Source organism: Echinops telfairi, unplaced genomic scaffold (assembly GCF_000313985.2).
Source record: "Echinops telfairi isolate 266 unplaced genomic scaffold, ASM31398v2 ScPeMD7_2;HRSCAF=8, whole genome shotgun sequence".
In the NCBI taxonomy this organism is placed as follows: domain Eukaryota; kingdom Metazoa; phylum Chordata; class Mammalia; order Afrosoricida; family Tenrecidae; genus Echinops; species Echinops telfairi.
Genome location: NW_022103898.1, coordinates 38,063,112 through 38,076,301, shown reverse-complemented (window position 1 = coordinate 38,076,301; position 13,190 = coordinate 38,063,112).

The window sequence follows — 13,190 nt, the reverse complement described above, 5'->3', positions numbered from 1 at the left end:
TTTGAGAATGATGATGGCAACAAATGTACAAATGTGCCTGACACAATAGATGTATGTATGGATTGTGATTAGAATTATACAAGCCCCCAATAAAATGATTTTTTAAAAAAATAAAGAACATTTGTTTGAAGCAACAGAAAATTGAAACAAGTCCACAAGAGCCAAAATACAACTTTGACTCATCCCATATGAATTTTGAGAATATTTCAAGAACAAATTTGCTACAGAAAACACTGTCAGAAGACTTGATGAACTGTGGAAGAATAGACAGCCAAAGGTTATTCAAAAATACAGGGAAGAAAGAAAAGATCAAAGTGGATGTCGGAAGAGACTCTGAAACTTGCTCTGAATCAGAGTAGGAAGGTCCATATATGAAATAATAATGTCAAAGAGCTGACCAGAACATTTCCAACAATGGCATGAGAAGACAAAGCAAAATATCAAAATGAAATGTGCAAAGACCCAAAGTTAGAAAATCAAAAAGGAAGAACATGCTTAGTATATGTTAAATTGAAAGAACTCAAGAAGAATTCAATCTTTGATGAAAATATTGAAAGATTCTATGGGCAAAATATTGAATGCTGCAGGAAGCATCAAAAGAAGATGGAAAGGAGGCACAGAGTCATAGTACCAGAAAGAACTGGTCAGCACTCCACCATTTCAGGAGAGAGCGTACAAGCAAGAGGCAATGGGACTGAAGAAAGTTCAAGCTGCATTGAAGTCATGAGCCAAAAACAAGGCTCCAGGAATTAATGGAATACCAATTGAAATGTTTCAACAATCTGATGAAGCACTGGAAGCACTTACTCATGTATGCCAGGAAATTTGAAAGAAGGCTACTTTGCCAAATGGTGGGAAGAGATCTGTATTGGTACTCATTCTAAATAAAACTGACCCAAAAGAGTACTCAAATCATAGAACAATATCATTAGTATCACATGCAAGTAAAATTATCCTAAAGAACATCCAACAACCGTTGCCGAAATACACTGACATATAGCTATCAGAAATTTCAGCTGAAACCAGAAGAGGACATGAACGAGGAAGATCTTCAGATGGGCCTTGACTGAAGTCAAAAATACCCCAAAGAGATATACTTGTATTTGATTGACTATGCCACGGCATACAACTACAGAGATCATAACAAGCTCTGGATAGTCTTAGAAGAATGGGAATTTCAGAACACTACAATGTGCTTATGCAGAACCTGTATCTAGATCAAGAGGCAATTGTGGAAACAATAAGGGAATGCTCCATGGTTTGAAATCAAGAAAGGTGTGCTTCAGTGTTGCTTCCTCTCATCATGCTTATTCAGTCGGTCTGCTGAGCAAATTATCAGAGGAGCAGAATTCTATGAAGAAGAATGTGGCCTTGTGGGAAGGCTTTTTAACTATCTGTGATATGCAGATGATACAATTTTGTTTTCTGCAAATGAAGAGGATTTGAAGACCTTGCTGGTGAAGATCAAGGGTGATGCCTTCAATATAAATTACAACTTAATGTAATAAGTCCAGTATCCTCACAACTGGATCAATAGGGACCATTGTGATAAATAAAAAGAAGGTTGAAGTTGTCAAGGATTTTGTCTTCCTTGGATCCACAATAAATTCCTTTGGAAGCAGCAGTCGAGGGATAAAATGATGCTTTGCATTGTGCAAATCTGCTGCACAAGTCCTGCTTCGTGCTGGAAATCATGGAGATTACTTTGAGGACTAAGTTGTGCATATGAAAAGTTGTACCTTGTATAAGAAACACTGAAGAAGAGTCTAAGCAGTTAAAGTATGGTGTTGGTGAAGAATATTCGAAGGACCACGGACTGCCAAAAAGACAAGCAAATCGGTCTTGGAAGAAGTACATCCAGAATATTAATGAGAGGCAGGGATGGCGACACTCGTTCTTACATAATTTGGACCTGTAGTCAGGAGTGGCGTGCCCGGAGAAGGACAGCAGGCTTAGGACAATGGAGGGGCAGTGAAAAAGAAGGCCCTTTACAAGCTGCATGGACACGATGGGTGCAATACGAGCCCCCAGCACAGGAACCATTGTGACGATAGTACATAGGGTCTCTCTGGGTCCCAAACAAGTTGATGTGACCTAACATCTATGTCAAAATTTAAAATATGCTTTAGGGTGTTAGAAAAACTTGAGATAAAAACTACCACTGCATTTTCTAAGTTAGAAAGTCATACATTCAAAACTTCTTACTAAATTAAACAGCTGTGTTTTCTCATATTCAACTTTTATTATGAAGTGTCCATGGCTGATATCTACCACATAATTTTAACTGTAACTGATAGCACAATATGATTCAGCATTTGGCTGCTGACCAAAAGGTTCAGCTGTTCGAATCTACTCAATGCCTCCACAGGAGAATAAACTTGAAAATCCACTTTCGTAAACATTGCAGAGTAGGAAACCAGATGGTGCCGTTTGATTTTGTCTTCTTTTGTATCTGTGACTGGGGATGGATTCAGTGGTAGACAGCAACAAAACAATTCTGAGCATTGTATTTTTAGAGTGCTCTCTGTGCATGTCATTGCACCTCCCCAAAGTGGGTTTATCTTACTGAACTCAAGGGAAGGACCAATACGGAATTAAATTTTATCCAGTCTCATACTCTCCAATTTTGCCTAGAGAAACATGATCAACTGAGCCACCTGAGATAACACCGTGTCAAATGACTATGAAAAACCCTTTGAAATAGTCTATCCTCACTGAAATAACATTTACTGCTTTAACAAAGGATTGATAGACAGTACATTTTCAAAGCTATTTTTCTTTACCTCTACAAATTATAAGGTATTTTCTTTGCATCTCGCTGAAAGTATGCAGTGGTTTCTAGCATGTTATTTATAAAGAGGTTTGCATCCAAAATTAAATACTTGTTTCTATCTTCACCCTTGTATATATTTGTTTATACTCTAAATTATTCTGAGATGTGCTTAAAATTCTCTTAAAGAAAATTAAATAGACGAAAAGATGGAGAACAAAAACTGAACAAACATGCACATTTAATAGGAAAGAACTCTTACAAAATAAAAAGTAAAGCTATTGGAATGAATATTCAGTGACTTGGCTGGGAGTAACTGCCACGAAGCATATTTTTCTCCATGCGGAGATTTGCAGATTGTATTTGACGTGTTAGGAACTTAGAAGGAACTGGAGACGTAGCTCACTATATGTTTCCCAAATGTCTCTCAAGCCAAGTAACTTAACCCCATGTAATATTCTCAGGCAAAGTGCAATAAATGTATTTTACTCTTAAATTCATTTTGAATGTTGAGAAAGTCTCAAACCCTTTGGTTTGATAGTTGACAGCTCCCTCCTTGCAATCATTTCCAAGATTTTGTCTAATAATATGTGTACTTTTGGAACTTTTTGAGTCTTTTAATGGTCCAGATGAATTATTTTTTAATATATTTACTCTGTGAATTTTGGGGAGGGTAACCCAAATTTGATTTAAAGCATAGTTTATCCTTTTTCAAAATATTAGAATATAAAGATGATCTTTTAAAATACAGACTTTAGAAACGAATGTGCTTTTTTCAAATAATTTGCATTATAAATAATCTGAAAAGATAAAATGAGACCAATTTAAAACAAATATGCTTTTTGGAATCTCTCAATATTTTTTCAATACTTTTACCCCTGAGATTCTTATATCTTAAAAGTATCTGAGGATCATAATAGGAGCTACTTTAAATGCCATATCCCTGAACCTTGCTTTTAGAAGTTTTGACCTTATAGATTTGAAACAGGCCCAGTAATCGACATATTTATTAGGGCGTTGGCAATGTTAGCTTAGATTGTCCAAGAATAACAGTCTGAAAAAATGTGCACTATAGTTTTTATTAAATTGAGTTTTCTGATCTCATTTTATTTTCCCCTCAGATTTCTAAGGTGGGAGTATCCAAAGCTACTCCTTGAGCTCTATTCTCTCTATTAGTAAGAATTCACTTAAGCTTAGAGTGGGGATGAGGGCAAAGAATTTCACTTCATCGCCTCCCAAACTGCCTTGTCTTATATATTTTAGAATTTTCCATAGCCTAAGAGAAAGAGAAAAATAGAGAAACCTCACATTTAAGCTCTTGCCAATTGGCTGCTGTGTGAATCTGGGGACTGTAACATAAAACCTGCACCATTGTCTTGCCATTTTCACCAGATGGAATCTATTGTAACAAACCATTTATTAAAAAGGAAAGACAGAAAATCCTTGGTCTGGGTGGGGTGGGTTGAAGGCAAGCTGTTAGCACTGATGTTGACAGGATCCCCATTTCTAGGCAGTGCTTCTATCTCCCGGGAAACATATAAAGAGTTTCACAGAGGGTGTGACTTGCTGTTTATAATGATTCTATTTTGTGCACCTATTTACCTGTTAGCATGAGCTTATTTCTTGGGCATAAAGAAAGAAAGCTTTACACTTTTCTTTACTGGTCTAGCACAGATTTTTACTAGACTATAATTACAAGTGGAAAGCTACTTTGTGATCCTCACACCTAGGATACTTGTGCTGAAATTTTCAACCCCTTAAATCATTTGGTGAAATTATCATGCTCCTCAATCATTTGGATGACTAAAGGAGATATACAATTCTTCATAGGACTCTGATTCTAAATGTGTTTAAAAGTAGCGCATTAACAATTGTATTATGAGACCCAAAGGAGAAAGTTTCAGGAGACACAAGTTTAAGAAATATGAGAGAGAGAAGTGCAAGGACAGAGTTATGACCTATTTCATGATAGAAAATAATGAGTTTAGTGAAGGGGAAGATAGGTATGTTAGAGATATTGTTGATAAACACATCAAAAGATCCTTTGTTTAGTTAATCATTTATTTAAGTAGTTTTACTGGATTGAGGTGCGTTAGGGAACATTTAAAATGCAAACCAAATAAAAAAATGACTTAGATTGAGTGCCTCAAAAATCGGTTATAAAAGATCAACTCTCCATTCCTCTTTTAAAATGTTGTATTAGGTATAAGATTCATTTTTTAAAACTATTTTATTGGGGGTTGATACGGATATCATATCATTCCATTGTTTGATCACATCAAGCAGTATGGTACAATTGCTACCACAATCAGTTTAAAAGTGTTATTTTCATTACTGAGCTCTTTGACTCCAACTCCAATTTACCCCACCCCCCCCCACTCCTGTGCACTCCCAGAAACCCTTATTCTACTTGCTGTAGGTTGATAAGTGCTGGGTTTCATACACTGTAAAACATATCATGCAAATTCAAGAGGGGTCCCCCAATGACATCACACACCCGAGGTAAACCCCAATATGAACAAACAAAAACGAAATACAGAAGCTGTTGAAAATGACATCAGGTGTAAAGTGCCTAAGAGTGGGGATCAACTGACAAGTCAGGTTTATCCTTTTGATTTTCTGTAGTCATTTCTTCAATGTACCCTCTGTAGTAACCCCTTCCCTCCCCTGCCTCCACAATAGATCGAGGGAAGTCACAGGAGGCTTATTTCCTGTGTGAACCGCACACCCAACATACTTACGATTCCCACTGTCAGCCACAGCCTTCTGCAAACCAGTTTCTCACCATTCAGGCTCTGGTACTATCACCTTCTTCGACTTCAGATTATATGACTTACAGTTCTTTGGTGACTGATGTTGGTGTGCTTCTTCCATATGGACTTAGTTGACATCTCACTTAAATGGTTACTTGTTTGGAAACAAGCCTTTAAGACCCCAGATGATATTTTATCTGGTAGCTGGTCACCATCTAAATCTTTACCACATTTTTCTATAGCACCACATTTTCTATAGGATCTCCTGTGTTCCCTTCCTATGGGCGAGTATTGAGTAGGGCCGTGGTATAAGAACTAATTGTTATTAAGTTGAAGCTAGGATTTAGTACAAGCCCCAAACCCATTCCTATAGTGTTTGTTTGGTTTTTAAATCAGACTTTGACTCACTTTCAAAACCTCCTGGTTAATTTATGGTTGAGAGTATTAATGATACTTGACTCTAGTGGGTTTCTTCATAAAATGAAATTCAAAGTTTATCATTATTAATATGTCTATCTTGATTAAAAATGTTTATGTATATGATCTCAGAACAATGGAATATCAATTGAAATATTTCCACAATTTGATGAGGCACTGGAAGCACTCATTTTCTATGCCAGGAAATTTGAAAGGCAGCTACTTGGTTAGCTAACTCGAAGAGATACATATTTGTACCCATCCCAAAGAAGTGTGATTCAACAGAATGCTCAAATTATAGAATAATATCATTAATATCACATGCAAGTCAAATGTTTCTGAAGATCACCCAACAATGGTTGCAGCAATACAGTGACAGGGGGCTGCCAGAGGTCTAGACTGGATTCAGAAGAGGACATGAAGCAAGGGACACCATTGCTGATGCCAGATGGATCTCGGCTTAAAGTAGAGAATATCAGAAAGAGGTTTGCTTGTGTTGTATTGACTAGGCCAAGACATTCAGCTGTATGAATCATCACAAACTATGTATAGCCTTGAGAAGAATGAGAATTCCAGAACACTTCATCGTGCCCGTGCAGAACCTTTCCATGGATCAAGAAGGAGTTGTGTGGACAGAACAAATGCACACTGCATGGTTCAAATTCTGGAAGATTGTGTCTCAGGGATTTATCCTCTCACCATACTTATTCAATCTGTATGCTGAGAAAATAGCCAGAGAAGTTGGATTATATGAAGAGTTCAGCATCAAGAATGGAAAAATAGTTATTAACAATCTGGGATATGCAGATAACACAACCTTGCATGCTAGATGGGAGGAGGCCTTGTATCATTTGCTAATGAAGATCAAGGATTGCAGCCTTTAGTATGGATTGCAATTCAATGTAAAGAAATCCAAAATCTTCACCACTGGCCCAGAAAGATCATGATTGATGGAGAAAAGACTGAAGTTGAAGAAAAAAGAAAAGATTGAAGTTGTCAAGATTTTATATTTCTGGATTCACAATCAATCTTACAGAAAGTGCTGTTAAGAGATCAAAAAATGATTTACATTGGATAAATCTTCTATTCAAGACCTCTTTAATGTGTTGCAAAGCAAGGGTGTTATTTAGAGGACTAAGTTATGCCAAACCACCTCATTATATTTTCAGTGATCACAAATACATGTGAAAGTTGCAAACTAAAGGAGGAAGACCAAATAAGAATCTATGCATTTGTGTTATGGTGCTGGAAAAGAATATTTAAATTACCATGGAGTGCCAAAAGGACAAACCAATCTGTCTTGGAAGAAGTAATCCCAGAGTGCTCCTTAGAGGCAAGGATGGTGGGACTTCATTTTACATATTTTGAACATGTTGTCAGGAGATGCCAGATCCTGGAGAAGAAATCATTGTTGTTGTTAGGTGCCTTTGAGCTGGTTCTAACTCATAGAGACCCTCTGTGCAGTAGAATAAAACACTACTCAGTCTTGCACCATCCTCACAATTGCTCTTATGGTTCAGCCCATTGTTTCAATTATTGTGTCCATCCATCTTGTCGGGAGCCTTCGTTTCTTTATTACTGCCCCTTTATTTTAACAACCCTGATATCCTTCTTAAGGGTAGAAACAGGGAGAGAACATTTATGGCATTGCTCTTAGACTCTTTGAGCATTCTTCTGGTAGGACAGGGCTTCTGGACATTGAACAATTTAGAAGCCATAGACTGAAATTAGATTATAAAGCATAAACTAACCAGAGTGGGCCAAAGACTAATTTTGTTTTCTTTTGCAATATAAGGTAAATCTGACCCTGCTCCTTGCAATTGTCTGAGTTATTTGTGATTACTCCTTAGTAATTAATAAGGCCAACCAGAAATAGTAATGAACCAGACAGTCAAGATATCTAGTTATCTCAAACGTTTAGTTCTGTAGCCTTGAAGCAACTAGAGAACATACAATCTTAGGACTCCAAAATCTAGGGCTGATTTAATGCAGTCTTTCTGAATTATGGTGGCGGCGGTGGTGTCTCTTCATGGCCCTTGTACAGCAGAAGGACACACTGCCTGGTCCTGTACAATCTTCACAATTATTGTGATGCTTGAGTCCATTACTACAGCCACTGTGCTATTCCATCTCATTGAAGATCTTCCACTTTTTAACAGCCCCTTCACTTTACCAAGCAGCATTGCTCTTTCCTGATAACGTGTCCAAAAAAATGTGATATTAAGGCTCACCATCCTTGTTTCTAGGGAGTATTCTGACCATACTGCTTCCAAGACAGAGAAATTCAAATTCAATCACTTGGCTAAATACTAAAAAGCAGTACCATCGCTCTGATTCAGGCCTCTTTCCACCCTTTTTAATACTCTTTCTTTGGTATGACCTCCCCCTTGGGACAGAATACCTTGCTTCATTTTCTTCTTTTCAAAAATAAATGTCAATGCCTACAGAATAGTTCAGTGGTTAAATACATATCTTTCAGATGAGATGAATCTCAGTTTAAGCACCAGCTATAAAAGTTACCATTTGTGTGTAATTTGGCTGGCTAATTGAACTTTTATGAACATAAGATACCTGGATTTTAAAATAGGGGTAGGATTTTCCTTTTGGAACGGTTGTGCTGATTAAAAAGAGAAAAATCACATGTGTTTTAAGCTAAACAAAGTTACTGATTGTAAAGTAACATTTCTGGGTTGTGTGGTATACATTTAATGATAGGTTTTATCCATTTGATTTGTGTCCATTGTCTCAGCGTATGTGGTCTTAGGGTGTCTGGGTTGTCTGAATGATATAGCACCCTGGCAGGCAAGTGAATGATGGGAGCCTTAAGTTCATTCAGCAGTAACTCAGAACAACAACCTGACAATCTAATTCCCCCAAGAAGCAGTCAGTAAAAATTTCATGGGACACTGTTCTACTCTGACACACAGGGGGGTCTACACAAATCAAGGCAACTGGTGGTGTGGTCTTGATGTGTTCTCTGGAAAAAGGAGGATGTGAAGGACAAAAGGCAACAAGTGCTCTACCCCCCAAGCTGAAGTCCCTTCAGAATCAGCAAACCCCCAAGCTTTGTTCTCACTTTCAGCTTGAGCAGGGAAGGGTAGCAATGGGGTTAACATAAGGGTTCTCTCTCCTCAGGGAAGGAGGCAGAGATTCATGCTATTGGAATTTATGCACCCAATGCTTCAGTTCAGCAGGTCTGGCATGGGTTTACTTGAGAAACAAAGGAAGCATTTTATTTTCCCTGTAAAAGAAACATTTGGAAACTGGCAGACTCCCACCTGATAATTACCCCTAAAGAGAGAATGAGATATAATTCAGAAAAGCAGTACAAAAATGAAAGACTTCTCGGGTGTTGAGTGCTGCGGCATCTACCATGGCTACAAACTGAAGTGTATCTGCAATTGCTCTTTGGACTGAGTGAAATCTAATGCCACTGGTTTCTTAGGTGTTCTGCGAGGTATCGAGAGGCTAGTGATAAAGACAAACTCAGGATGTTTGAAATTGAGAATATTAAAAAATATATCGATTACATGAAGTAAACTAAAATTGCTCTTTTAGGTCTTTTTAATGTGATTGCCTTTCTAGATTAATAACTCAACTTGTAAAATGAGGTAAAATAAAAGAACACAGTAAGAGGTGTTTTTTGTTTTTGTTTTGTTTTGTTTTAATGCGGGGGAGGAAAGTACAACCCCAGCAATAGCTGGACCAAACTTAGCCAGAGCTGAGACATCAATCTCTGAAAATTGGATTGGGAATTAGGGATTGTTTTCAGTATTTTATTTCTTAAGAAAGCCTTCCAAGGGCCTTTAAAAATATATTCCCAGAAAAGAATTGAAGTGCAGATCAACTTCTGAGAGGAGGTGATTTATTTTCATGGATGACAGTATTTGCCATTAAAAAGTTCGATGTCTATTTCCTGGCAATCCAGCTCTGAAGTGATCTAGATTTTGATGCTTAAGCTGTAACCAGAAAATTTATTAAATGACATTCAACCTTCTGTTACTTTATATATATCCTTTTAGCAGATTTTGGCTAAGAATTTGGACACCTTGACATTTTCAAGGCTAAGCTGTTTGAGAGCCTCTTTATGTGTCCAACAGTCATGCCAATATCATCTTGTTTTGTAATTCCCATATTAAGCAATTAAAGAATATTGTTTCCTTTAACCAATGAAGTTTAATAATAAACCTAGACTTGAGATGACTATATTTAGTACTCAAGTTCATAAAATAAACCAACAACCCAGAGAGAGAGACGGGGAGAAAAAGAAAGAAAAATAAGAGAAAGGGGGAAACAAAGACAATTTTTAAAAAGGAAAGAGAGCCTTTATCCTCGAGTTTTGGGAGCACAGTGCCAAGGAACAGAAATGAAAATCCAGATGGTGATTTGTTTTTCATTTTTGTTTTCCCTTTTGGCCAGAGAGTTGATAAATCCAAAAAAGTGACTTCAAAATCTTGGAAAGTTTTAATCTAGCTAATCAAAGAGAAGAAAAGCCATGCTCCAAACATCAAAATAGCTTCATTTACATTAGTGTAGGCCAGACTTTCAGTCCATGTATTTATATGTGGAAGAGTACTTCTCCAAAGAAATAACAAGGGTCAATTGTAATTATCAGTACAAAGAATCCTGCCCCTCATCTTTGAACAAAAACTGTTCAAGATAAACTTGAGGTTGAGTAATAATCTGTGTGGCCCCCAAAGAACAAGGGAATACTAGACAATGTCTCGGTTTGGTCATTTCAAACCAGGAGCTCTCCTGGTCTAAGAGGAACATAAGAACTAAACGGTTCTTGGGTTATTACTCTGTTCAAAGCTTCCAGTGATGAGAAGCAGCATCCATGAAGCAAAGCCATGTGACTGAGGTCCTTTTCAGGAGCAGAACTCACCTTGGAGACCTGATGGAGACAGGTATGCAGGTGGTTCAGGACCACCTAGCGCCTGGCTCTTCTCCCACAGAGGAGTTGAAACCCTACATGGCACAAATAGCTTGGCACTCAGCTACTAGTGGAAAGTTTTGGGGTTTGAGCACATCTAAGGACACTTGGGAAAAACAAACCTGGAAATCTGCTTCTCATAGGTCATAGCCACAAAACAATCTTATGACTACACTACTCCTCAGATTATGTGAGGTTTTATGAATCAAAATCCACAGATTAGGACTGAATTAATGATTGGCATGGTAGCAGGTGTTTCTTGTTGTCCTCATTAAACCTTATGATAACTCATATATAACTCAAAGGGATGTTGGAAGGATACAATCTGTTAATATATATACCATATATACTCATGTATAAGCTGAGTTTTTCAGCCCATTTTTTATGCAGTTTTGTGGTAAAAGTATGTGCCTCGTCTGATATTTGGGTCAGCTTCTACTCGAGTATATACAGTAAGGTAGTAAAATATCTCAGAATTATTTGATAGCATTGTCTCTTTATTTGCAGTGCTGTGCTATTTTTATTATGGGAATATGACATAATCACAGAATGACAATATTCAATTCTGTATGTGTGGGTGTTGGAGTCTGAAAGAAGCTCATTTTAATTATGTAAATATGAAAATTTATAGGATACTAAATTTCAGTTTACCAAGAATATAATAGGAATGTTGTGTTTTCTGGAGGCCTAGAAGAAAGGATAGTATGTTACGCATTGGGCTGCTAATCATCAGGTTAATGGTTTGAAACTACCAGCCCCTCCTTAGAGGGGAGAGATGACTTTCTATTTCCATAAAGATTTAATCTCACAAACCCAAAGAGGAAGATCTACACTTTCCTATGGGATTGCTGTGATTTAGAATCAAGTGGATTGCTATGAGTTAGAATCAGTGGTTTGAGACGAAGAGATATGGCAATAACAAAATAACAAAAATATGTGATAACAAAGCTCAAAATCCAGAAGAATTGACACAGAATGGATGGAAGAGGGAACAGTATCAACTTTCCAATATGTTCTGATGTATTTATCAGAAACTGGCCATTTTGGGCATAATTAATGGGAAGCATTGTCAAGGGAACTTAATATTTTAAACAATACAGGAAAGTGGTATACTATTGTAACTGGCCTCTATAAAATTAAAAGGAGGGGTTTTCGGGCTTAAATTTTCTTAGCTTATTATTTATTATTTCATATACCATATCTATGGTTCATGGTTCTCTTGTAGCTTTGAGATGAAGTCTCACTCCACACCTCAATGCCTGTTTTAAATAAATGTTTAAACTTTTGTCAAGATAATGCAATGTATCATTAGAAATCAAATAGCTCAATCGAGTATATGGAGGGAAATACCAGTTTTGTGTCCAACCTGTTTTCATGTCCATCCAGAAGCCCACACTTCGGAGGCCAAGCATGTCAACATTTGCTCTTGGATTGGTTTGGTCACTAACAGTGTGACTACTATTACTTCATTTGTCAACTATTGACATCATCTCTTGACATAAATGAACATTATCATACATGTATATTACCTTATTTCTGCTTCCCTTGGTATCCCTTTTTAGATATAATACTATCATAATCATTGATCAGCTCTAAATTTGCATAAAACACACCACCCCAATTTCTTTTTTATTTTTTTAATTTTATTGGGAACTCTCACAGCTATCACAATCCATACAAATATCCAGTATGTTAAGCACTTCTGTACATATGTTGCCATCATATTTTTCAAAGCATGTTCTTTCTACTTGAGCCCTTGGTAACAGCTTCTCATTTTTTCCTCCCTCCCAACCCTTGCACCCCCATGAACCCTTGATAAATTTATAAATTTTTTTCATGTTTAAACTGACTGCTGTCTCCCTGCATGCACTTTTCTGCTGTCCACTCCCCTGGGAGGGGGCCAGTCGATCATTGTGATTGGTTCTCCCTTACCCCTCCCCACTTTCCCATACCCTCCTAGTATCGCTACTCCCTTTATTGGCCCTGAGGGCTTTATCTGTCCTGGATTCCCTGTGTTGTGAGCTCTCATCTGCACCAGTATGCATGTTCTGGTCTAGTCAGATTTGTTAGGTAGAATTGAGGTCATGATAGTGGGATGAGGTGGAGGAGCATTAAAGAACTAGAGAAAGGTTGTGTGTTCTGTCGGTGCTATACTGCACCCTGACTAGCTTGTCTCTTCTTTGTGGCCCTTCTGACAGGGAATGTCCAATTGACTACTGATGGACGTTGGGTCTCCACTGTGCCCTCCCTCTCATTCATATCGATATTTTTTGTTTTGATTTGTGTCTTTGATGCCATCAACATCTTGTAATCACAC